The following is a 25,168-nucleotide window of genomic DNA, read 5'->3' as shown; positions in this document are numbered from 1 at the left end:
TAATGCAAACATTGTGGACATTGGGTGTCATAATTTTTGGCTTGTCAGGAGATATTTTTGTTCTGAATGTATAGCAAAGAAGAAATGCATTTTCTAAAAAAATTCAATGATGGTTGATTCACATTATAATAACTTTATAACATACCTTATTAAGTGTTGTATTGGTATCCTATATATTCACAAGAGGTTATTCCTGTTATAAATAAAGTTAAAATTAAATTGATCATTGTATGATATTTTTTTGGATCATTGAATCAGAACTGTATTCTGATGTGTGTGTGTATGTATACACATGTATGTGTGTGTGTGTGTGTGTGTGTGTGTGTGTGTGTGTGTGTGTGTGTGTGTATATATATATATATATATATATATATATATACATATAATAGATTAAAATAGTCAAAAACAGAAATAAATATTTTTAATAAGTGAGGTAGTATTCACTGATTCAATGTCCATTTAGGAATCGGGTGGCAAAGAGGAAGAAGCTGTTCCTGAATCGCTGAGTGTGTGCCCCTAGACTTCCTTATCTCCTTCCTGAGGGTAACAGTGAGAAGAGTGCATGCCCCGGGTGATGGGGGTCCTTAATAATGGATGCTCCCTTCCTGAGGCACCGCTTCTTGAAGATGTCTTGGATACTACAAAGGCTTTGTCGTCAATCAGTACCCAAGATGGACTTTGAATGGAGATTCAAAAATGGTATGTGCTAAAAATATTTAGCTGATCTATCCATAATTCAAAAGAAAATGCATGTTGTTGTTTTTTTCTTTTTGGTCTTCTGACAGAAAATAAAACAGGAAGTAGACTGAAATTAAGATCCTGGAGAATAAGGCAGATGACAGCCAATATACCTCCTGCACCTAGAAAATGGTCACTGAGTGTACTTTGTGGTCTTTTGCTGCTAATGCCCATCCATTTCAAGGTTCACCATGTTGTGTGTTCAGAAACGCTCTTCTGCACATCTCTGTTGTAACATGTGGTTGTTTGAGTTACTGTCGCCTTCCTGTTTGCTTGAACCAGACTTCCATTTTCCTTAAATCTCTCTCATTAGCAAGGTATTTTCACCCACAGAACTGCCAATCACTAGATGTTTTCCACACCATTCTCTGTAAACTCTAGTGACTGATGTGCATGAAAATCCCAGGAGTTCAGAAGATTCTGAGATACTCTAACCACCCCATCTGGCACCAACAATTATTCCATAGTCAAAGTCACTTGGATGACATTTTGTCCCTTATTTGATGTTTGGTCTGAACAACAACTGAACCTCTTGACCATGTCTGCAAGCTTTTATGCATTGAGTTGCTGCCACATGATTGGCTGATTAGATATTTGCATTAATAAGCAGGTGTACAGGTGAACCTAATAAAGTGGCCACTGATTGAACAGTGAAATACGCTGCTTGCATCAATCACCGACACAGTCTGAGGATGTGTTAGGGGCAGCTGGAAAGTTTCACCATGCTTTTGGCACTAACATAGCATACCCACAATTTACTAATTCTAACCCTTCTTACTAAGTCTTTGCAATGTTGTAATGTGTAATGGGAATGCGGAGGAAGCCCATGCAGTCACAAGGAGAAAGTGCAAACTTCTGACAGACAGTGGCAGGACTTGAACCCCAGTCACTGGTGCTGTAAAACATAACACTAACTGCTGTGGAAATGATAAAATTTGCACCAGATGTTGTTTTACAATATGTGGTCATCATAGTCTGGCCTAAGGAATTTGATGACTGATGTGAGTTCAGGGGCATCCCAATCAAATTAGGAGTGAGAGAAGAGGTAACTCATAGATTCATGAGTGAGACTTAAAAAAAGGAGTATTTGTGGGCTTTCAGTGTTTCCTGACAGCCCAATCAGATAGCAATTTATTAACAAGGTCAAGTAAAAATCAGGTAGCAACAAGCAGAGTGGCCATTAAGTGAATGGACCAGTGTTAGACTGGGGAGCCTTTGGCTCAACAAGCCTGGGCTAGCCACATATCTGGCAAGCTTCTTCTTCATTCTTTGTCTGTTAGTACTTCGTTAGAGCAGTGAGGATGGTTCCCAGGACTGTGTTGTGTTATTTGTATGAGATCTGGGAATTCTGGGAGACCTCCAGCCCTCCAGAAAACCTGGACCAAATGCATTACAACCCAGGGTTCTGAAAGAAATAGCAAATTAAATTGTGGAGATGCTAGCAGTATGTAAGGAATTTGAGAGTGTCAGGGAACAGAAGTGAATGCAGTTGCTATTACTAAAGAGAAGGTGCTTGGGAAACTGTAAGGTCTGAAGGTAGATGAGTCACTTGGACCAGATGGATTAAACACAGGGTTTGGAAAAAGGTAGCTGAAGACTTTGTGGAGGCAATAGTAATGACCTTTCAATAATCATCAGATTCTAGAATGGTTCCATAGGACTAGAAAATTGCAAATGGCATTCCACTCTTCAAGAAGGGAGGGAGGCAGAAGAAAGGAAGTTATAAGCCAGTTATCCTGACCTGAGTAGTTGACAAGATGTTGGAGTCAATTATTAAGGATGAGGTTTTCAGGGTACTTGGAGGCACATGGTAAAATAGGCCAAAGTCAGTATGGTTTCCTTAAGGGAAAACCTTGCCGGACAAATCTGTTGCAATTTTTTAAGGAAATAACAAGCAGGATAGACAAAGGCAAATCAATGGCTGCTGTGTAGTTGGTTTCTCATATGGCCTTTGACAGGTTGCTGCACATGACGCTGTTTAGCAAGATAAGAGTATTACAAGAAAGATACTGGCATGGATAGAGCATTGACTAACTAGCAGGAGGCAAAGAATGGAAATAAAGGGAGCCTTTGCTGATTGGCTGCTGGTGACTACTAGTATTCCACAAGGGTCAATGTTGGACTACTTCTTTCTACATTGTATATCATTGATTTGAATAATGGAATTGATGCCTTTGTGGCTAAGTTTGTGGCCACGAAGAAAGGTGGATGGGCAGATAGTGTTGAGGAAGCAGGGAGGCTACAAAAGGAGTTAGACAGATTAGGATAATGGACAAAGAAGTGGCAAATTGAATACAGTGTTGGCAAGTGTATGGTCATGCACTTTGATGGAAAGATATAATTAGAGCTGGCAGAGCTGGTGGTGATAGGGATGTGGTGGGGCTGGTGGTGGGGAGGGTGGTGAATGAAGATATTTTATTTCTTTTCATACCATTTTGATGTGGATGTGGGTTACCTGTTTTTTTTAGTCGGTTGGCAATGAATTCTGGCAACCAGTCCAGAAATTTTAAATTATCAGAAGTATCCACATTTGGTTCTATTAATGTTGATTTTATTGTTAATATTTTCTGTAAAATACAAAATATTTGAGATGAAAACGAAATGACTATTACCCATTTTCTAGCATTCACGTTCTCAGTATTAAAGTACATCCTGGATAAGTTAATATTACTTGTAATTAATTAAAAATAAATCAGAACTTTTTAGTTGCACCCACCATCTTATCACCTTTTGTTAAACTTTTCTTTTCCTTGCCAAGAATAAGCTCAACATGCTCACCAACACTTTGTGTAAGTCATTTGTATCATTTGAATGATCTGTCAGATGAAAATAGCTAAATATAAAACAATAGATGGTGTAATGGGTCAGTGGTGAACTGCTGGATGGTTGAATACTGGTAATTTTTCACACAGCAAGTTTTACATCTCAGCCCTGCCATCCAAGAAAGGAGAAATAAAGAGGTCACCCTTGATTGCACCTGTGTATCCCAAAGACCCCAATTCAAATACGGAGAGGTCTTGGGTTGGATTTCTTCTGGACATAATTCTTTGTGTGAAACAATGCAAGGCAATGCAAGTGTTAAAGATCATGAGAAATATCAATTTTTAAAAAAAGGTTACAAAAAGATGTTCGTAATAGTATGGAGTACTTTGCATTTTATTTGGAAAGATCTTCCATTGTGATTTTGTAATAAAGTCTGTGCCAAATATTTTACTAAATAATTTACCATGAATTCATGATAAACAGAATTCAATTTTCCAGGAAACTAGTTATTCAGTTAACAAGAACTGACAGTACATGCCGTTGGTAATATAATCAGCTCTGGTCATATCATTCTGGGTGTTATTTTCCTCACAACTGTGTGCAAGTGCTTATTTTGATCTTTCCCATTAATCTTTGCTTTTATGAGCTATTTCAGCTAGTCGTTCTTATCTATTTTACCTCATTCAACTTTTTGGGCATAGATAATTATCTTGAAGTGAAAGGAAAAGGAGGGGAAGCCAAGTAATTTGATTGTCATTAAATAGTCATCAATCAAAAATTAAAATATTTTCACGAAATTATATGCAAATATTATGTAGTTGAAGATTTAAGATGTCATTGTATTTTGGTACTGTGTAACATAAGGCAGTGGTAACCTTTATGATTGCAAACATGAGAGTGCAAACAGCTGTTCTAAGGGAGACATTTTAATGTGGCTGCCAGTCAGTATGTGCGCTGCTCTGATGAGGCTTTCCAAACCACTCAATCCCTGAATTAATTGTTCCATTTGGAGTCTGGTACATTTAAAGTGAGGGACATAATGCCGTATGTTATAGCAGGTGTTTGATTTAGTTGTATATGGATTCAACCAATTCACTTTTTTTCCAAAGGCTGTTTTTAGAAGTCCGGCGTCTTTGGGCCAGAAATAGCACATTTGCATTCTAGTTCTTGTGATTAGGATGATGGAACAAGAGGTGTACATTAAAAATGCTTCATCCCCTTTTCTGAGAAAGTCCTTAATCTGACATCTATCTCTGATATCTGTCACATACTCTAAAATTAAGACACCAACTACATCCTGAAAACCACCCCTTTTAAAGTAATATTCCTTAAATCTCCTTATTTGACAGTCCTACCATTTGCACGGTTACTGTAATAGGCTTATTTTTCAGAAAATAATGGATAAAAAGTGACAAGCTATCCAGTGAATCTGAATGCATAATTGATTTAAAGGCATAAATTAATACAATAATGCCTTTATTGTGTGCCATTGCTGCCAAACCTACAAAAGAGCTGTGGAATAAAACATGGTTACATTCTTTGTGCTGATAGCCATCAATATGTAATGCAGATTATCCCAATTCTTCTCATGTTTCCAGTATATGACTGCACTCAACTTAATTTGAATTTTCATCTCTCTGTTGCATGCAGGCTCTCTTCAACTGTTTAAACTGCTGAATTCAAATGTTGTAGATTTAAATAAGTATATATAAAAATGATACCACAAGCAATTTTTAAAATTAAAAAAAGCTTTATTGAACGAAAAATTACATGACAGACTAAAAATACTGAATGCAGTGCAGCTAATATAAATGCATACATGGAAAGGATTTGATTTTGTATGGGGAACCGCTAAATAGCCGCACTGTAAAAAAAGGAACTTCATTATAACGAGGATTTTAAAAGGGATAAAGCCATCAAGATTGAAGCAATTGGGGAACATATTTCTTTGATTCTACCAGAAAATGTATGGGAATGGTAATACAAAAGATATTTCTTTCCTTAAAAGCAAAGTCGATGTAGCAGAATTAAATTTGTCCCTGCAACACCAGAATAGTTGCATTATCCTCTTTGTGTGGTCATGAAACAAAGCCATGCAGGCATAGAAAATATGACCATGCAGTTAGACACTTGTTACAGGGGAAATTGTACAGAATAACGGTAATAAAAACAGAATTGTTGCTTTTAACCCATCAATTCCAGTTCAACATGCTCCCAATCCGAGCATAGAATTCCAGCGTACCAAATCACTTGCAGTTCATTCTCATTACTTACAATTCCTGATTCAAACATAGCACTTAAATCGTAATCCTGATGAGGCATAAAACTTCTCCAATTATTTATGTTTTCACTGACAAGCACACTGCATATTTTTATGCCATTGCCTAATTTCACATAGAGTCAGCAGTGCGTATTAGAATTCTAATCTTATTTCACATTAACACCTCCTTGTAAAAAGATTATTTGTGCTTTTTGGTGTTTAAATCTATACACCATTTACACAGCATTGTCAGGGTCATATTTGCAGATTATTAATGCAAGCTCAGCCTTTTTATTATGATTTACAGTGTACTGATGTGCAAGCTATGGAGAACTAGAACACGACATGGGAGAATGCCTTTAAATGTATATCATTGGTTTTACGCCGGGTAATCTTGCCACAGGCACCTGTGGCGAAGAGAGGGAGTAGGCTCTCTGCCCAGATAGGGGCAGCTTTTTTAGAGGCGTTGGTCTGGACTGTTGCCAGAGCCTTTGTTGGCAGCATTGTATAAATCCATTAGAGATGCTGATGACACTGAGGCTTCTCCTCCTTGTAAAGTTTACTCGCAGGCACCATTTAAAAAAGATATAACAGATTGGTGAATTTTAAAGCTCATAACACAAGATGGTAAGATGGCCAAGGGCATTTGGCCTTTGATTTAGCCATCATATTAGCATTTGAAGTCATAATCCTGCCTCCCTCCGCCGCCCCACGTGCACCCTGACTAACAAGAACCTCGCTCCTTGCTCCTCCCGCACCACCAACTCCCTTCACAACCCTACTATTCTGGTAGCTAATTACTCTCTAAATGACCCTGGGCCTTTTGCCATTGCATCATCAGAAAGATAATATCCCAAGATGATCGCACTGTCCATGAAGAAACATTTCTTTGTAGCTTTAAAGTACTTATTTCTAGTTTGAATATTTTTCTATAGATGCAGCTCAGTTCAAAGTATTGTTCCACATTCTGTTTTATAATCTTCAAAGAATGTATTGCTGGATTTATCCATTCCAGAGCAAAGCTTCAAAGTTTTCCCAGTGTTTTTCTACAACTCGCTTCCCTGGCATTGAAGTTCTAGAAAATTCACAGTGCTGGGTTTTTGTACATAGTGACATGCAAGACTGGAGTCATGTCAGATGCTAATGTTCCATATTTAAAGACTGGTGAAACAAAGAGAGGTTGTGGAGTTCCTAAGATGTACGTATATATTTTATAGAGCCGGCAGCCTCTGATTTGACTTTAGAGAATTACAGTGACCTGGGCTATGGTAATATGATAGGAGAAAGGAGGTAAGATAGACATATACTGTATACAGTGGTGCTTGTGGACAAAGAGGGTTTGGAATAGGCCATCCCAGTTATCCACATCATCCTCTTGCATTTAAGGATCAATCAAGTCCCTACCTCTATGGTTCAGGTTTGGACTCTTCCAGTAGCAAACTCTCCAGACCTCAGCAAGGATTGCAACCTGCTTAGACTGAGTCCCACTGCAAGATAAAAGATACAGTGTAGCCATTTTTGTGGCCTATTCCATTGTCCTCCCAACCCAAATGGAAGTAAGCTTTTTAATCAGGCTGACTTGTGGGCAGAAAAACAATGACAGAATACATGAGTTGTGAAATTAAACCATCCAAAACTCTTCATCTATGAATCATGCCTTCATGAATATTTGGGCCCTTGAGTTCACTTGGAATAGGACATGCTGCTCATTTTTACCCTTGAGAATACTTTGAAGATATGTTCAGTTTTATTATTTTGTGTTCCTCCTCAATTTTAAGGCAGTTTTTTTTATATTTTATGACTTTCAGCTCTTCCCCACTGTCCCGCTTGTAGTAAAGGCACTAAAATATTTTACTGTTGTGCTTTACCTCAGCAGTTTCCCAGGTCTTTGCCACAATCATCCGTTAAACACGTTTCTGCAATTTCTTGTACACATCCCTGTGGGCCCCTTTTCCCTTTTCCCTTTAGAGTCAGTACAAGGCAGTTTTCCTTTTTATCTTACTTGAATTTGTTTGCTGACAGATATTGGATCACGTTTACTTAGTTTGAATTTGTTGGTTTTGGGAATGTATTTACCCTGAATGTTCGGCAGTGTACCTTCAAAATATATTCCATTTGTCTTCTTCTGATGCTCTGCTAAGCTACATTCCTCAATCTATTTGCTTTAGTTATATCCACATTTCACTAAATTTGACTCTCTTAAAATAATGTACTGATACGTTTTTGATTTTCAAATCAAACTAAACTTTGTCATTCTAAAGACACTGTCCCCGGGTCATATGACTTCCAATTTTCTTTACATTTTCTGGGTCATTTACAAATACCAGATCAAGATAAGCATTACCTCTCACAGTTTCTTCAAAGCAATGTGTAAAAAAGCCATTGTGCTTTACATAACACCACTTTTGGCACTAAACAGATTTGCTAGCTTTAATTATTTTCATTTGTTTAACACCACTACCTTTCCATCACTTCCTTTGTCTCTGGTCGGTTTTAAGTGTAGTCAGTCAATATGGTTTATTCTGGAAAGATGCCCAGTTATTTATATCTCCACTCATTCTTTTATCTGCCTAATTCATTGCTGAACAGACCTCTTTCCAAACTAGGTCCATACAAAGGAGCATTACATCACATTTTTGTCTTTAAGCCTAAAGCCAATCCTCATACATATATTTGTTTACACCCTTACGTTAGTTGTTCATGTATAATGTGCTCAGAAGGGGGTTTCTAGATTTCTGGTGTAGTGTATTTATCCATGACAAACAACGCTTAATTTAGCAATTTATCCCTTGCAACCTTATTCCTGGTTGTCCTTTTTTAACTGCAGTTTGTAAATGCTCACAAGAGAACAGTGGCTAGACTGTTCAATTTCACTTACATTTCTCACTTAATGAATCAAATATTTTTATTTGCCTTGGAAAAACCCTTTGCTTCAGTTTGTACTTTGCACCTTGTACCCTGCTTCCTGATATCATAATTTTGTCTGTACACCTCTTGAATAATAAAAAAAATCACGAACAATCTATGATGTTATAATATACTGAAAATTGCAAGTAATAAAGCATTGACTGATCAATTAAAATTAATTTCTTAATCCAGCAGTCTAAGACTAGGAACCCAGCTTTGTCCATAGCTATGAAATTCAGCAATATCTTGAATTGCTACTTCACTGTTCCCACAAAGCTGCCAGAGAATATTAATCTGACACATCATACAGTTAACGATGGGTCAGTTTTAAATATTCATAATGCTGCTGTGCTGTTTTCAACCAATCAATCAAAATATTTGACCCCCTGATTGACATAATTTTAATGCTTGCTTACATAGGTAAATTTGAATGTTTTTCCTGTGCTTGCTAATAGTAAAAAGTTCTATGAGGAAGTTTGGGATCTATTAACAAGCATAGTGGACATTGTTTGAAGAAATGAATATCTTCAATCGCAGTTTATCAAGATAGAATTATTTTCTTAAAACTGTATTGTTCTGCTGCAGCAGTACATTGCAATACATGATAACAAACTATAAATTACAATAAGAAATATATATAAAATTAAATTAGAAAAAGTAATGCAAAAAGAGAGGAAACAAAGTACAGAGTTCATGAGTTCAATGTCCATTCAGAAATCTGATGAAAGTGGGGAAGAAGTTGTTCCTGAAACATTGAGAGTGGGTCTTCAGGCTCCTGTACTTCTTCCTTGATGGTAGCAATGAGAAGAGGGCATGTCCTGGGAGATGGAGCTCTTTAATCATGGACACTGATCCAATGTTCGGTGTTTAGCTACCATGGTCATTTTCCCGAGCCTCTCTGCCTCTCCAGGCATCTTTGCTCCTTAATGATGTTTCTTGAAACTTAACATTATCACCAGTGTCTTGATCAAGTACCATAAAATGTCCTAATGTGCCTGGGCATGAATTTTTGTTTAGTAAGGTTCCTTCAAGTCACCTTAGGATATTTTGCTGTATTAATCACACTCCATAAATGGAATTATTTTGTTATTGAGAAATAAGGAGCTGGTTGGTTTCTTAGATGAAATAAATATAGATCACATATTAGAAAGGATGACAATACTTAAAGAGTTTGGATGTGAATCAACTGTGATTTTTGAGGGGAAAAATAGAAGCTGTGGATATATTGGTCAGTCTTCCAATAGTCCACCTAACATACAAGGCTGGTAACAAAAGACTGGAGAATTATGAATATCGTGCCATTTCTCAGAAAAAGTGGATGAATGGTAACAATACAAATTGTAGGTTCAGGAGTTTCATGTTAGACATGAAACCTTTTTTTGGAATAATAGGGACAGTAGTAACATAATTCTGAAATTACTGAAAGCATGGAAAGCAATTATTTTGATAAATGGTTTTTTAGACTGGAGGGAAATATACAAATTCCCAAAGATACAAGTTTTGTAGCATTATTTCCCTCCTTAGATCAGAGGAGATTAAGAAGAGGAGTTATGGAAATCTTTGGGGTTAACATAGAATAAATTAAGAAAAATTAACAGAAAGTATAAGAAATATTCAGCACATCAGAGAATATCCAACAAAACCTTGACTAATCTGTTGGAGTTTTTTGAGGGTGTGACAAGGATGTTAGACGAGGGTAAGCCAGTGGATGTAGTGTACCTAGATTTTCAGAAGGCATTCGATAAGGTGCCACATAGGAGATTGGTGAGTAAAATCAGAGCTCATGGCATTGGGGGCAGGGTTTCAACATGGATAGAAAACTGGTTGGCAGATAGAAAGCAAAGGGTAGCAGTGAATGGGTGTTTTTCGGACTGGCTGGAGGTGACTAGTGGGGTACCACAGGGCTCTGTATTGGGACCACAGCTCTTTACGATTTATGTCAACGATTTAGATGAGGGCATTGAAAACTATATCAGCAAGTTTGCTGACGATACTAAACTGGGTGGCAGTGTGACATGCGAAGAGGACGTTAGGAGAATACAGGGAGACTTGGATAGGCTGGGTGAGTGGGCAGATACTTGGCAGATGTCATTCAATGTGAATAAATGTGAAGTTATCCACTTTGGAAGCAGGAACAAGAGGGCAGAGTATTGTCTGAACGGTGTAGAGTTCGGTAAGGGAGAAATGCAAAGAGACCTAGGAGTCCTAGTTCATCAGTCAATGAAGGTGAATGAGCAAGTGCAACAGGCAGTGAAGAGGGCAAATGGAATGTTGGCCTTTATTACAAGGGGAATTGAGTACAAGAGCAAGGATGTCCTTTTGCATTTGTACAGGGTCCTGGTGAGACCACACCTGGAATATTGTGTACAGTTTTGGTCTCCAGGTTTAAGGAAAGACATTCTGGCAATTGAGGAAGTGCAGCGTAGATTCATTAGGTTGATTCCTGTGATGGCAGGGCTGTCTTATGCAGAGAGATTGGGCTTGTACACACTGGAATTGAGGAGATTGAGAGGGGATCTGATTGAAACATTTAAGATAATTAGATTTGATAGGATTGAGGCAGGAAATATGTTCCAGATGTTGGGAGAGTCCAGTACCAGAGGGCATGGATTGAGAATAAGAGGTCAGTTATTTAAAACAGAGTTGAGGAAAAACTTCTTCTCCCAGAGAGTTTTGGAGGTGTGGAATGCACTGCCTCGGAAGACGGTGGAGGCCAATTCTCTGGATGCTTTCAAGAAGGAGCTAGATAGATATCTGATGGATAGGGGAATCAAGGGATATGGGGACAAGGCAGGGACCGGGTATTGATAGTGAATGATCAGCCATGATCTCAGAATGGCAGTGCGAGCTCGAGGGGCTGAATGGTCTACTTCTGCACCTATTGTCTATTGTCTATAAAATTATACTTAATACTGATGCAAATTAATTAAAACAAAGCATCAGATTTTGCCTTCTTATCAGAGACTCTGGCGAAGTGGCTACTTATTTCTAGTATGTTCTACTTTTTTTTCACTATTTTCATGTACAGTGGATTCTGGTTAATTAGTTCACATCAGGACCAGTACATTTTGGCACAATCAGGTGGCTGCCCCAATCAGCCAAAGTTAGAAATGTATAAAAAAGACAAATTACCATTTAACTGAGTAACAAATTATGTATTTAAATGAAATACAGAACAAATTAGAACACTGCTAATACCACCACAGTATTATGAATGTGTAGTAGTTCCTAATAGTTATTGACAGTGGAATTTATCCAGCGCATGCTGTTGTGTTCTTTTGATTGACTGTAAAGAAACAAAATGACCACAGACACCTAATGTTCATGTGAATTGCCTTCATATGATGCTTTGGATAATTCCATCCTCCAAATCTTCATTGTCATTGTCCAAATCTTCAAATTTCTTACATTTCCTAACCTGCTGAAGTAGTGAAATTGTTTTATTGCCACTCTCAGCCATTTCTAGCATCTCCAAGCTTGAATGTAGAAAGGGCAGTGAGCAAAATTGCTCTGAATTGTATTACTGCTTATTTCTCACTAACTACCAGTGACAAAAAACACTGTTTTTTGAACCCAAACACGTGCAACTGGTGTAATGTACAAACTATTTGCTCTGGGTAGTGTCTAACAGCTACAGAAGTGCATGCAACTGAGGCTAGTTAGAAACAGTTTGGCAGTTCAACAGTTTCCTATGCTAAGTAACTGGCTTGGTATCCCAGTAAATGGAAGGAATCCCAGCTAGTTTTGTGATTAATTTTTGTTATTTAAAGAGTTATCCTGAATAAGTGACTGTCCCTCTTAACCAATGGCCCAATTAACCAGAATTCACTGCAAATAACTGGAGTGCACAACTTTAAGATGAATGGCAAAAGAACCATCAGGGATGTACATAATACTGTTATAGGTGATTAGGAATTCAAAGCACTTGTGGTTGCAGACTCAATAACAGCCTTCAAAAGGAAATGGATGAATGAGAACAAAATGTTTGGATATGGGAAAACAGTGGATGGGTAGGAGCTATTGGATTGTCCCTGAAAAGAGCTAGTACAGACTGAATGGGCCGTGTACTTCTTCTATACAATGTTTTTCTCTTACTATAATGATTCTACAAATGTATAAAACCGTCATTACTAGTTTGTGATCTCTGTCTTTGAAAGCTGAATAGTGACAAGACAAAATAAAGTAAAAATTTCTTTCACCAATGAGTATTCCCTGTTTTTGATAAAATTGTGGGATATAGTAGCTTGGAGGAGTACAACATTTGTTATGAAGGATTCCAACTTGAATAATAGTAATAAACCATGTTTCAAAAATTTAATTTTTTTGCATTTCAATAGCTCGAGAATGTCTTCTACCACTCAGAATCATAGTCAAAATCAGATTTATTATCACCGACATATGTCACGAAATTTGTTGATTTGTGGCAGCAGTACAGAGCAATACATTAGACAGATAGATAGATACTTTATTGATCCCAAAGGAAATTACAGTGTCACAGTAGCATTACAAGTGCACAGATATACAAATATACAAATGTTAGAAGAGAAGAAAGAAAGAATAAAAAAATAAGTTACCTCAAACAGTCTAACAGGATTGTAGTCTTCACTTCAGTGGCCTTAAGTTGACTCATTAGAGAGCCAAATGGCTGAGGGTAAGAATGACCTCATATAGCACTCTTTGGAGCAGCGCAGTTGTCTTAATCTATTACTAAAAGTGCTCCTCCATTCAGCCAAGGAGGCATGCAGAGGGTAAGAAACATTGTCCAGAATTGTCAGGATTTTCTGTTGGGTCCTTTGTTCTACCACAGCCTCCATTGTGTCCAGTCTGTTTCATATAACAGAGCCAGCCTTTCTAATCAGTTTATTGAGCCTGTTGGCATCACTCATGTTGATACCATTTCCCAGCATACCACCACATAGAAGATTATAATGGTGACAACAGACTGGAGAGGGTCTCAGTCTCCCCAGAAATTAAGGCGATTTTGGCCCTTTTTGTAAATAGCCTCTGTGTTAGTGCTTCACTCAAGTCTGTCATCCAGGTGCACCCCTAGGTACTTGTTGGTCCTCACCAATCAACATTCTCACCATCAATAGAAACAAGAAGCAGTGCAGGTTTAGTCTTCTTAAAGTCCATCACCATCTCCTTTGCCTTACTGATGTTGTGCTTCAGATGATTCAGCCTGCACCATTTGCCGAAGTCCTCCACCAGGGCCCTGTTTCATCCGCCTGTCTACCCTATATGCACTCAACTGAGGCATCAGAGTCATCAGAGAATTTTTGCAGTTGATATGACTCAATGTTGTATCTAAAGTCTGAGGTATACAGGATAAACTGGAAGGGAGCCAATACATTCCCCTGTGGGGCTGCTGTGCTGCTAATAGCCATGTCTGAAACGCAGCTCTTTAGCCGCACAAACTGGTCTGCCAGTCAGGTAGTCCATTATCCAGCATACAATGGAGGTGCAACCTGCAGTGAATGGAGCTTTAAAATTACAATGATAATTAATATTAAACAAATAAATAAATAAATAAAGCGAAAAGGGAGCAAAATGATGAGGTAGTCTTCATGGGTTCAAGGACCATTCAGAAAGCTGATGGCAGAGGGGAGAATCTGTTCCTAAAATGTTCAGTATGTGATGCCACAAGACAAAATGCTCTCCACAGTACATCTGTAGAGATTTGTTGGAATCTTTGGTGGTGTACCAAATCTCCTCAGACTCCTAATGAAATATAGCCACAGGCATTCTTTCTTCATGAGTGCATCAACATGTTGGGCCCAGGATTGATCTTCAGAGATGATGGCATCCAGGAACCTAAGATGCCTGCCCTTTCCACTGCGGACCCCTCGATGCTGTGTGTTCACCTGACTTCCCCTTTTTGAAGTCCACAGTCAATTCCTTGGTCTTACTGATGTTGAGTGCAAGGTCGTTGTTGTGACACCACTCTACCAGCCATTCTAACTCACTCCTCCTCATTGCCGTCTGAGATTCTGCCAACAACAGTTCTGTCATTGGTGAATTTACAGATGGCATTCGCGCTGTGCCTAACCACACAGTAATTAATGCAGAGACCGTAGAGCGGCAGGCTAGGCACACATCTTTGAGGTGCACCTGTGTTGAGTGTCAGTGAGGAGAAGGGGTTATTTATGATCTGCAATGACCGTGGCCTCTCGATGAGAAAGTCAAGCAGCTAATTGCAAATCAGGTTTTGAAGTTAGTACTGAAGGGGTGATTGTGTTGGACACAGAGTTGTCATCAATAAACAACAGTTTAGCATAAGTGTTGTTGTTGTCCAGATGGTCCAAAACTCAGTGTGGAGCCAGTGGGCATCCGCTGTAGACCTGTTGTGGTAGTAGTCATATTGCAGTGGGTCCTGGTCCTTGCTCAGGTGGGAATTAATTCTAGCCATGACCAACTAGTCAAAACACATCATCACAGTAGATGTGAGTGCAAACTAGGCAATAGTCATTGAGACAGCTCAGTCTGCTCTTTGTGAGAACCAGTATGACTGATTGCTTCCTTTTTAGCAGTTGTGAATCTCTGACTGCAGCAGTGAGTAGTTGAAGATGCCCCTGAACCCTCCAGCCAGTTGGTTGGCACGAGTTTTCTGTGCCAGACTCCTTGTGTGGGTTCACCCTCTTGAAAGATGTTCTGACGTTGGCCCCCAAGACAGATATCACACAGTCGCCAGATACCGATACATATATATCAGATATATATGATTTGCTGATATATAACTGATATGCTGTATATTAAATATGCCAATACTGTGATAATCAGTCTGAGAGACTAATGTCAGAACATCTTTCAAGAATCCACACATGCATAGTTTTCTTCTCACTTACAAAGCGTACATACAACACATTCAGCTCATTGGGGAGTGAAACACCACAGCCATTTATAATGGCTTTCCCCTTGTAGGAAGTAATGGCCTGCAAACTGTGCCATTGCTGATGTGCATCTGATTTCATTTCTAACTTCACTCAGAAATGCTTTTTTCGCTCTTAAGTCAGCATTCCATGGATCATACCTGGGCTTCTTGGAGAGTTCTAGATCATCATTCTTGAACACCACAGATCTAGCCCTCAGCAGACTGCAAATCTCTTTACTCATCCTTGGCTTCTGGTTTAGGTATGTACCATATGAAGTCAGAGACAACTGTGACATATTCATTCTGATCTGAAGATGAATCCCTGGATATGATCCAGTCCTTAGATTCAAAGCAGTCATACAAGCATTCCTCTGCCACCATTGACAATACCTCCATGGTCATCACCACTGGCGTTGTGGTCCCCAGTCCATGTCTGTACGCCAGGAGTAGAAGTAGAGCCAAGTGATTGGATTTGCCAGATTATGGGTGTGGGAAAACATGAGAAGCATTCCTTCTTTTGTTATAAAGATTAAATGAATAGGAAGGATTATCAGAATTATTGGGGAGATTGTGCTTTGATGCATGTGGAGTTTTAGTGGAACATTATTGCCAATCCACCCATCACTGTTCAGCTTGACTTCAGCTTTTGCATCTGTCCACCTCTGAGCGGAAGTTGAAAGTGAACTGCAGTTCAAATGCCAGTGGTATAGTTCTGGATCTTACTGAGGTCAAGGGCACAGCACACCTTAAAAGGAACCTCATAAATAAGATAAATTTAGCTGAATTATTGGTTATTCTATTTCACTTCTGCTTATGTGCTTAATTGATCATTTTAATGCAGTGTAGTGTTAACAAAATCATATTCACTTAATTGCCAGGATGTGAAACATACCAGAATAGATTGTGGTTCAGTGCCAAACATAAGGCACAGGACAATATCATAACAGACAACACAATAGCAACCACCAATTTACAAGACAATAGTGCAAACAGCCATGGGCTATCAACAATTAGCAGAATGGTTACATACACAAACATCAATAATCAAACTGAAATAAATGTGAACAAACTGACTAATTATCAACAGAACAAGGAGAGCAGGAAAGTCCACTTAATGACTGTTGTGCAGGGACAGTTAGGGTATTATACCTGAGTAAGTTTTGTGGAGAAGCTGGATAGCTACTGGAAAGAAGCTTCAGAGATGACGTGTAGTCCAGGTGGTGATGGATTTGAAGTGACTCTGATGACAATTTGGTGAATAGGTGACTGTTGGGTTGGGTGAAGTCAACCTCAATTTTTTTCAGCTATGTATTACTTGCTGAAATTATTCTATGTCTTTTTTATTTTAATCCATTTTCAACTGCCTTTAAATAATACATCTGAGAGTGCTTCAAGTCAGCCTCCACCGCCATCGCCGGCAGCCCATTCCACGCACTCACCAATCTCTGCATAAAAAACTTAACCCAACCTCTCCTCTGTACCTACTTCCAGGCTCCTGAAAACTGTGCCCTCTCGTGATAGCCACTTCAGCCCTGGGAAAAAGCCTCTGACTTATTCATAAATGTTCATAAATCCTGCCTCTCAGGATCTTTTCCACCAATTTACCAACCACTGAAGTAAGGCTCACAGATCTATAACTTCCCGGGCTATCTTTACTCCCTTTCTTGAGTAAGGGAACAACAACTGCAACCCTCCAATCCTTCGGAACCTCCCCTGTCCCCATTGATGATGCAAAGGTCATTGCCAGGGGCTCAGCAATCTCCTACCTTCCCTCCTACAGTATCCTGGGGTACATCTTGTTCGGTCCCGGAGACTTATCTAACTTGGTGCTTTCCAAAAGCTCCAGCACATCCTCTTTCTTAAAGTCTATATGCCCAAGCTTTTCAACCTGCTGTAAGTCATCCCTACAATCACCAAGATCCTTTCCTGTAGTGAATACTGAAGCAAAGTATTCATTAAGTACCTCAGCTATCTCCTCCAGTTCCATACACACTTTTCCACTGTCTCACCTGATTGGTCCTATTCTCTCACGTCTTATCTTCTTGCCTTGGGATTTTCTTTAATCCTTCTCATGACCCTTTCTTGGCTCTCCTAATTTCATTCTTAAGCTCCTTCCTGCTAGCCTTATAATCTTCTAGATCTTTATCATTACCTGGTTTTTTGAACCTTTCAAAAGCTTTTCTTTTCTTCTTGACTAGGTTTTCAACAGCCTTTGTACACCACAGTTCCTGTACCCTGCCATCGTTTCCCTGTCTCATTGGAATGTACCTGTGCAGAACATCACACAAATATCCCCTGAACATTTGCCACATTTCTTCTGTACATTTCCCTGAGAACATCTGTTCCCAATTTATGCTTCCAAGTTCCTGCCTGATAGCTTCATATATCCCCTTACTCCAATTAAACACTTTCCTAACTTGTCTGTTCCTATTGCTTTCCAGTGCTATGGTAAAGGAGATAGAATTGCAATCACTATCACCAAAATGCTCTCCCATTGAGAGACCTGACACCTGACCAGGTTCATTTCCCAATACCAGATGAAGTACATTCTGTCCTCTTGTACACATTTCATCAGGAAACCTTCCTGACCACACCTAAAAGACTCCATCCCATCTAAACCCCTTGTTCTAGGGAGATGCCAATCAATATTTGGGAAATTAACATCTCCCACCACAACAACCCTATTATTGCTACACCTTTCCAGAATCTGTCTCCCTATCCATTCCTCAATATCCGGGCTACTATTGGGTGGTCTATAGAAAACACCCAGTAGAGTTATAGACGACTTCCTGTTTCTAACTTCCACCCACAGAGACTCAGTAGACAATCCCTCCATGAATTCCTCCGTTTCTGCAGCCATGGCACTATCTTTGATCAGCAGTGCCACACCGCCACCTCTTTTGCCTCCTTCCCTGTCCTTTCTGAAACATCTAAAGCCTGGCACTCGAAGTAACCGTACCTGCCCCTGAGCCATCCAAGTCTCTGTAATGGCCATGACATCATAGCTCCAAGTACTGATCCACGCTCTAAGCTCATCTGCTTTGCTCATGATGCTTCTTGCATTAAAACAGACACATCTCAAACCATTGGTTAATAATAATATTGTATTATTCCCTAGCTTAATCACAGGACAATTTACAATGAACAATTAATCCACTAACTGGTACAGCTTTGGAATGTAGGAGGAAACCCACATGCTCGTAGGGAGGACTTAAAAACTTCTTACAGAGAGCATCAGGAAAGAACTCCAAACTACAAAGCCCCAACCTGTACAACTACTACGCCACCATGGTGCCCCATATACATGGTATATATTCAAGGTGCATTTCTTTTGTTTTGCAGCCCAGGAGTTTGGGATTTTGGAGGATCAAAACCTGAAAGCATGGAATGAGAGGAAACTGATTTGAACCTGTGACCTCAATTTAAGGCCAATCCTTGTGTTGAAGCAATGGTACTCCATGGTAGATGGGGAGAGTCACGAGAAGCATCATTCCCAGACAGCTCTCAGCCATTAATTACTGTTCACTTAAAATCTGAGGGAGGTTGATAAAAAAGATCAAATCTTCTTCTGTACAGTCAGTCACATGCAGTGAGAGGGCCTGTGAAAACTGAAAATTGTAGTGAAAAATGGAGGTAATCTCGCTCAAAAGCATGCCTGTTTATAATAAAGAGATACATTTTATTTTATTAACAACACAGCATGATGACTGCAGGAAAAACTGATATGGCTTGTTTTTTTTTCTTATTTTTAAAATGGAATTCATTGCTCACTAATACATTACTGAGTTATTTATTGAACTGCCAATGATTTATGCCTAAGGCTTAATGGCTGTAATGCAATAAACCTTTTACATTCCTTGAGATAGAATGGCAATTCTGCCCCTTCAATAGTTGTACCTGAAGTGGGTAACCCTGTGGATAAACACAAAATGTTCTTTTAACTTGCACTGTTTCCATTGCTATAATTGCTGTGCATTTAAAGTATGTAATTTCTTTTCTACTGAAGCTTGTATTTTCTGTATGAAAACAGTTCTAGGACTTTCTTCACTGCAGTTACAATAACATTGGTACAGTTTAGTCACCCCATCCTGTATTAATCAGTAACTTGAAGCAATAACATATTTGAAATGCCATTCCAAATCTCATCTAGCTGTATTGGGTGATATCAGTTGAAGAAATTCCTAAATAAAGGATCATGGAGGAGAAATAGTGGTGGATTTGAGTATTTAAAACCATGAAGTGCTCTAGAATAGGAGTTCCCAACCTTTGTTATGACATGGACACCAGGTTGGGACCCCTGCTCCAGAGGATAAAGTGGGACAATTACTGTCGTGCCAGTGACACATCAAGATGGTCTGAGAAATGTGTCTGAAACAGAAGCTCAGATTGAAAAAAAAGAAAGAGAATATAGAAGGTGTGCACACACATTAGTAATAGTGAATGGAGCAAGCCATATAACCCTCCACCCATTTCCATCATTCACTAAGACCACAACTTATTCAGCACCTCACATTCAGCTTCTCACCAAAACCCCTCTCCTCTGATTCGCTAAAGCAAGGTATGGGTAGAGATGAAATGTTCCACAGTTTTCGAAAGAAGGAAGACTGGAGATTAAAGCGATTAGAGAGAATGTCAGTAATGACATTAGTTGTTCAGAAATATGGAATTCGGTGATTTTGAAAATGTTGTAAGGTGGAAGAACCATGTTTGAGAATAGAGAACAGGTGACAATACCGGTGAGCAATGGCTTTCATCAGAACTGCTTCTGTGTGTATTTAACTGCACACAAGTTCATATCCAATAAAGGATAACTCATTTTTATAATACATTCCTGACAATCTGTGATTGTCTTTGATGTATATCTATATTATGTTCTGAATCTATTTTATGGGTTTTCATATATTAAGTGTGTGAATTAGAGAGTGACAAAGTTTAAAGTTAAAAAAAATGGGCTGGTTGAGGAAAGGATCCAGTACTAAGTTCCCAAAATTAATATTAAATTCATATTCAGAGTCAAATTGTATCCTCACCTGAAATTTAGCTTCATTTCAACTGAGCAATTGACTTTTACCAAAATGTGCAGAATATTTTTCAAAATGGCATTCCAGGGGATACATATCAAATGCTCTCCCACAGGAGGTGCTGACTGAATACCTTACTCATTTTTTGTACTTTGGTAGAGTAACTGGTCATAATGAAATACTGGAAAAAAAATTGCCAAAAAACAGTAAACCTTTATTAATCATAGGGGTATCTCAGCTAGAGTTATGTTTCCAGTTCTGTGCATCAGGCTTAAACAACGTCAAGACTAACCCAGGTTTCAGAAAGGAAACAGAAATGATTTACTAGAATGGGAGCAGGGATGAAGGGTGTCAGTTATCTGAAGAAAATAGAAATGCTGAGATCGCTCCCCCTTGGAGCAGAGGAAGCTCAGAGGAGAAACATTCATAATTACCAAAGGTGTTTCTATAGGTTAAAACTGATTCAACTAGCTTGAGGACTTGGCTTTAAAATAATTGGCAGAATCACTAGGGGGAAGATAATTTGAGTTTTTTTTCAGGTAGCTGTTATAGCCTGGATTACATTGTTTGAAAATATTATAGAAGCAGAGACAATATTAATTTTCAAAGAGGAACAACCTCACCTTGCTCCCCAACACTTTCAACACAACACCCTCCTCCCCGAGGCTGTGTGAGACCACTGCAGTACTCTCTGCTCATACCGAACTGCATGGCTAAACAGTAAACTAATCACATTGTCAAATTCACGGATGACACAACAGTGGTGGGGTTCATCAGCACAGAGAGGAGTTTGAAGAATTCAAGGTTTGGTGCCATGAAAATAACCTCCTCCTCGATGTCAATGTGGCAAAGGAGTTAGTTACTGATTTGATGAGAACCGTCACCAATCACACCCCTCTCTTCATTGGCGGCACAGCAGTGGAAACTGCGAGCATTTTCAAATTCCTGGAAGTGCACAGCTTGCACAAATTCTCATGGTCCCAGAACACATTCTACACAATCAGGAAAGCTCGCCAATGCCTCTACTTTCTGAGGAGGCTGAACAGGGCTGGACCATGGACATCCATACTCATGTTATTCTACTGAGACACAATAGAGAGCATCCTAACGAGCTGCATCACTGTCTGGTACGGAATCTGCACTGCAGTGGACGACTCTACAATGGGTAGTCAAAACTTCCAGACCCATCACTGGCAGCAGCCTACCCACCATTAAGGGCATATATACAGAAAGATGTCGGGAAAAAGCCTGTAACATTGTGAAGGATCCCATCCACCCTGCTCCTGGAATGTTTGTCCCACTCCCATCAGGGAAAAGGCCACATAACATACACTGTATGCCAGGTCTACCAGATGCGAAAGCAGTTACATTCCCCAAGCAAAAAGGCTTATCAATATCTTCACCTGTGAACACCACCCCTCCACGTGCCCAACCACCTCTGCTTTATATTTCATGTCAGTCACCGTATATAAACTACCTTATGTTTATCTCTTTATACTTACTGTGTTTTTTTAAATTATTGTTTTCTTTATATTATTGTTTCTTTGTGCTGTATCACATCTGGAGTAACAATTATTTTGTTCGCCTTTTCACTTGTGTACTGGAAATTACATTAAACTATCTTGAATCCTGAATGAGTACTTAAAAAGGAAAACAAAAACTGAGAAGTGGATAAGAGCAGGGAGTGGGACTATCTGTTCTTTCAGAGATTTTGTGTGGACCAAGTAGGTCGAATGGCTTTGATTTGTACTGTGTAATCCTTTGATTCTATGATTCAAAGTATCAGGCAGCAAAATTACAACACGTTAACTCTTGAGTCTTGGCACTCTTCTGTCATCTGAAAGCTGACAGTTACATCACACATTGGCTAACTACATTCTACAATCGCATTTACCCAGACTTCCACATATATTGTACAATTGCCATCATAGTAAATTTACATCCTCCTCACTGGATCACTGGAAATCGAAGCCGTCCTGCCAACTGCCAATTTCCATATTAAACCTGAGCTACTTGCAAATGATTCTTTGAGAGAAGAAGGCTGAAACTGAGTGAAATTATCATGATTTTCGGTTTATTTTTCAGGACACAGTCATATTAGCAAGGTCAGTTACCACTGAGAAGGTGATGTTGAGCTGCCTTCTCAATCACTGGAGTCTCACTGCTCAAGGTACTTCTACAATGCTGTTGATGAGTGAGTTTCAGGATTTTGACCCAGTAGTAAGTTAGCTGTCAGTCATGTTGATGTTATTTGGAGGGAAACCTGTAGTTGCTTATGCTCCCATGCACCTGGTGCCCTTGCCCTGTTTTGTACTGGTAACTGTGGGTTTAGGAGGTACCTGCAGCACATTTTGTGAATACTGCAGACATAATCTGTTGGTGACGACAGGAATGAACCAATTAAGAAAACTGTTTCAAGCTGTGCATTGTATTGTCTTCGTTTTTATTGTCACATGTACCAAGGTACAGTGAAAAGCTCGTCTTGCACACTGTTTATACAGATCACTTTGTTAGACAGTGCATTGAGCTAGAATAAGGTAATGCAGAATGAGTAGAATAAGCCACTGTAAAAGTGCAGCGCAGGTAAACAATAAAGTGCAAGATCAGAATGAGGTAGACTGTGAGGCCAAGAGTCCATCCTGTTATACAAGAAGTCCATTCAAGATTCTGTTAACAATGGAGTAGAAGTTATCCCTGAGGGTGTTGGTTCACACTTTCGGGCACTTGTATCTTCTGCCTGATGGGAGAGGGGAGAAACGAATGTCTGGGTTAGATGGGGTCTTCGAGTATGCTGGCTGTTTTACCGAGGTAGCGAGAAGTGTAGACAGAGTCTATCAAGGGGAGACAGGTTCCTGTGATATACTGAGCTGTGCCCAGAACTCTGCAGTTGTGTTTTACAGCCACACATAGAGCAGTTGCCACACTAAGCCATCGTGCTGCCAGACAGAATGTTTTCCATGGGAGTTTCCTCTGTATTGTGAGAGTAGCGCTCATGCAGGCAAATTAATAGTATTCCTCCATACTCTGACCTGCGCCTTGCAAGTGTAGCACGAACCCAGGATTTAACGGTAATGAGCTACTCAGACTATTGGAGTCACGGTATTTATGAGTCTAGTCCAGTTGTGATCCTGATCAGTGGTGGTTGGAGACTTGCAATGATAATGCTGTCTAGGAAAGGCAGGTGACCTCTACTGCCGAAGATGGAAACTGACTGGCTGCTTTCCCTCGACTGTGTGGTTTCCTCTACCAAAATGTTGCAATTGGCAAGTTAATGGGCCATTGTAAATTGCCCCCACTGTAGACAGTTGGCAGGAGAATCAGTGCAAAGAGTTGATGGGAATACAAGTTATAAAAAGGGATTAGTGTACAAATAACGTAGATAGGTGTCTGATAGCCTGTGTGAATGCAGTGAAGCATGACTTGTGACTTTGAATGCAGTCTGCTGAAATCAGGGTCCGGCTGCATGTAGGGTCATGTGACCATTCTTTCCCATTGCCTGTCAGAGTTTACGCTGCCCTTGACTACTTTCTTTGGGGCCCGTCCTGGACTTGCCATGGACATTTTGAAGCCCTTGTGGTCTTCAGTGCAGTCAATGGCTTGCCTGTAATGCAATAAAAGTGCAGTCATTTGTATTCTGGCTCCAGCAATGCAGGGAGCATTGCTCACACAGTTAATTCAAGTCACCCTCTCATCACCTGAAGTGTCCATATATTACACGATCTTTCACTCCATCAGTGCACAGCTGAAGAGCAACCAGAGGAAGATCTTCAGGAAGGTGTGTGTAGGAAACCCAGGAACCCACCTCACAACAATCTCCATCAATGTCCACCTATCAAGAATCAGAGCTAACAATTAATTGCCCTCCTACATTGCTGCATACCAACATATAGTTCAACCCATATCTCACAACTTCTATGCACTGCCAGCTAATCCGCCATTGCAGGCACATTCTCCAGATTCACGAGCACATTTCCATTTATCTTGGTAGAGGGTTAGGCTGCAACCAATGCCTGTCATGGCAACCTCAGTGGCAGTGTGCTGGTTATCCTCTTTCTCCTTCCATTGGGATGTTAATAGCGGCATAAAATGGGTACCCCTGAGTCCACGGCCAGCCAATGTCAGAATTGGCCTCCATTAAACTGAACCACCATTGACCACCTGTTGATTAAAATGCTTTCATCATCAGCCTGATCCAGAGCCCTCAGAAATCTGTGACCAAGACCAGAACCACCTTCCCCTGTATCTGCAACCTATCTGCCCAACCCAGCACCCATTTATAGGTCTGAATTCTATCAGGCTGAGTGAGCACCGTACTGCTTGAACTCCCAGAATATCAGAGTCATCTCCTGCTCTGAAGCACAAGAGCCAACAGTGGGTTCCCTCCCTGCTCTTTCTGCTCTAGAGGGGGACACAGCCCCAGAGCACTTCCAGGCTAAAAATGGATCTAGCCAATCTGATAGCGGAGCTCTTTCCAAGCACATTGCTTGGTATGAGTTGTTCTACAGAACTGTTGATATTCTGAAACCAGTTTTGCACACATAACAGACCAAGGCCTAAAAGTTAAATCTAGTGCTCCATGATAAAACAAATGCATACACACACTCTTACACC

At 39.7% G+C, this 25,168-nt stretch overlaps 1 long non-coding RNA gene across 2 annotated transcripts in view; it reads left to right on the top strand.

Moving 5' to 3' along the window:
- LOC132402828 (uncharacterized) overlaps positions 1 to 25,168 on the top strand; it is a 238,734-nt gene that overhangs the window by 52,427 nt on the left and 161,139 nt on the right. The window contains exon 3 of one of the 2 annotated variants that reach the window (XR_009515091.1): positions 22,643 to 22,727. This is a non-coding gene — a long non-coding RNA (uncharacterized LOC132402828). The other variant, XR_009515089.1, reaches the window with a different exon arrangement.

Source organism: Hypanus sabinus, chromosome 12 (assembly GCF_030144855.1).
Source record: "Hypanus sabinus isolate sHypSab1 chromosome 12, sHypSab1.hap1, whole genome shotgun sequence".
In the NCBI taxonomy this organism is placed as follows: Eukaryota; Metazoa; Chordata; class Chondrichthyes; order Myliobatiformes; family Dasyatidae; genus Hypanus; species Hypanus sabinus.
The sequence above is the reverse complement of the archived record's forward strand: the minus strand, read 5'-3'. Positions and strand labels throughout refer to the sequence as shown.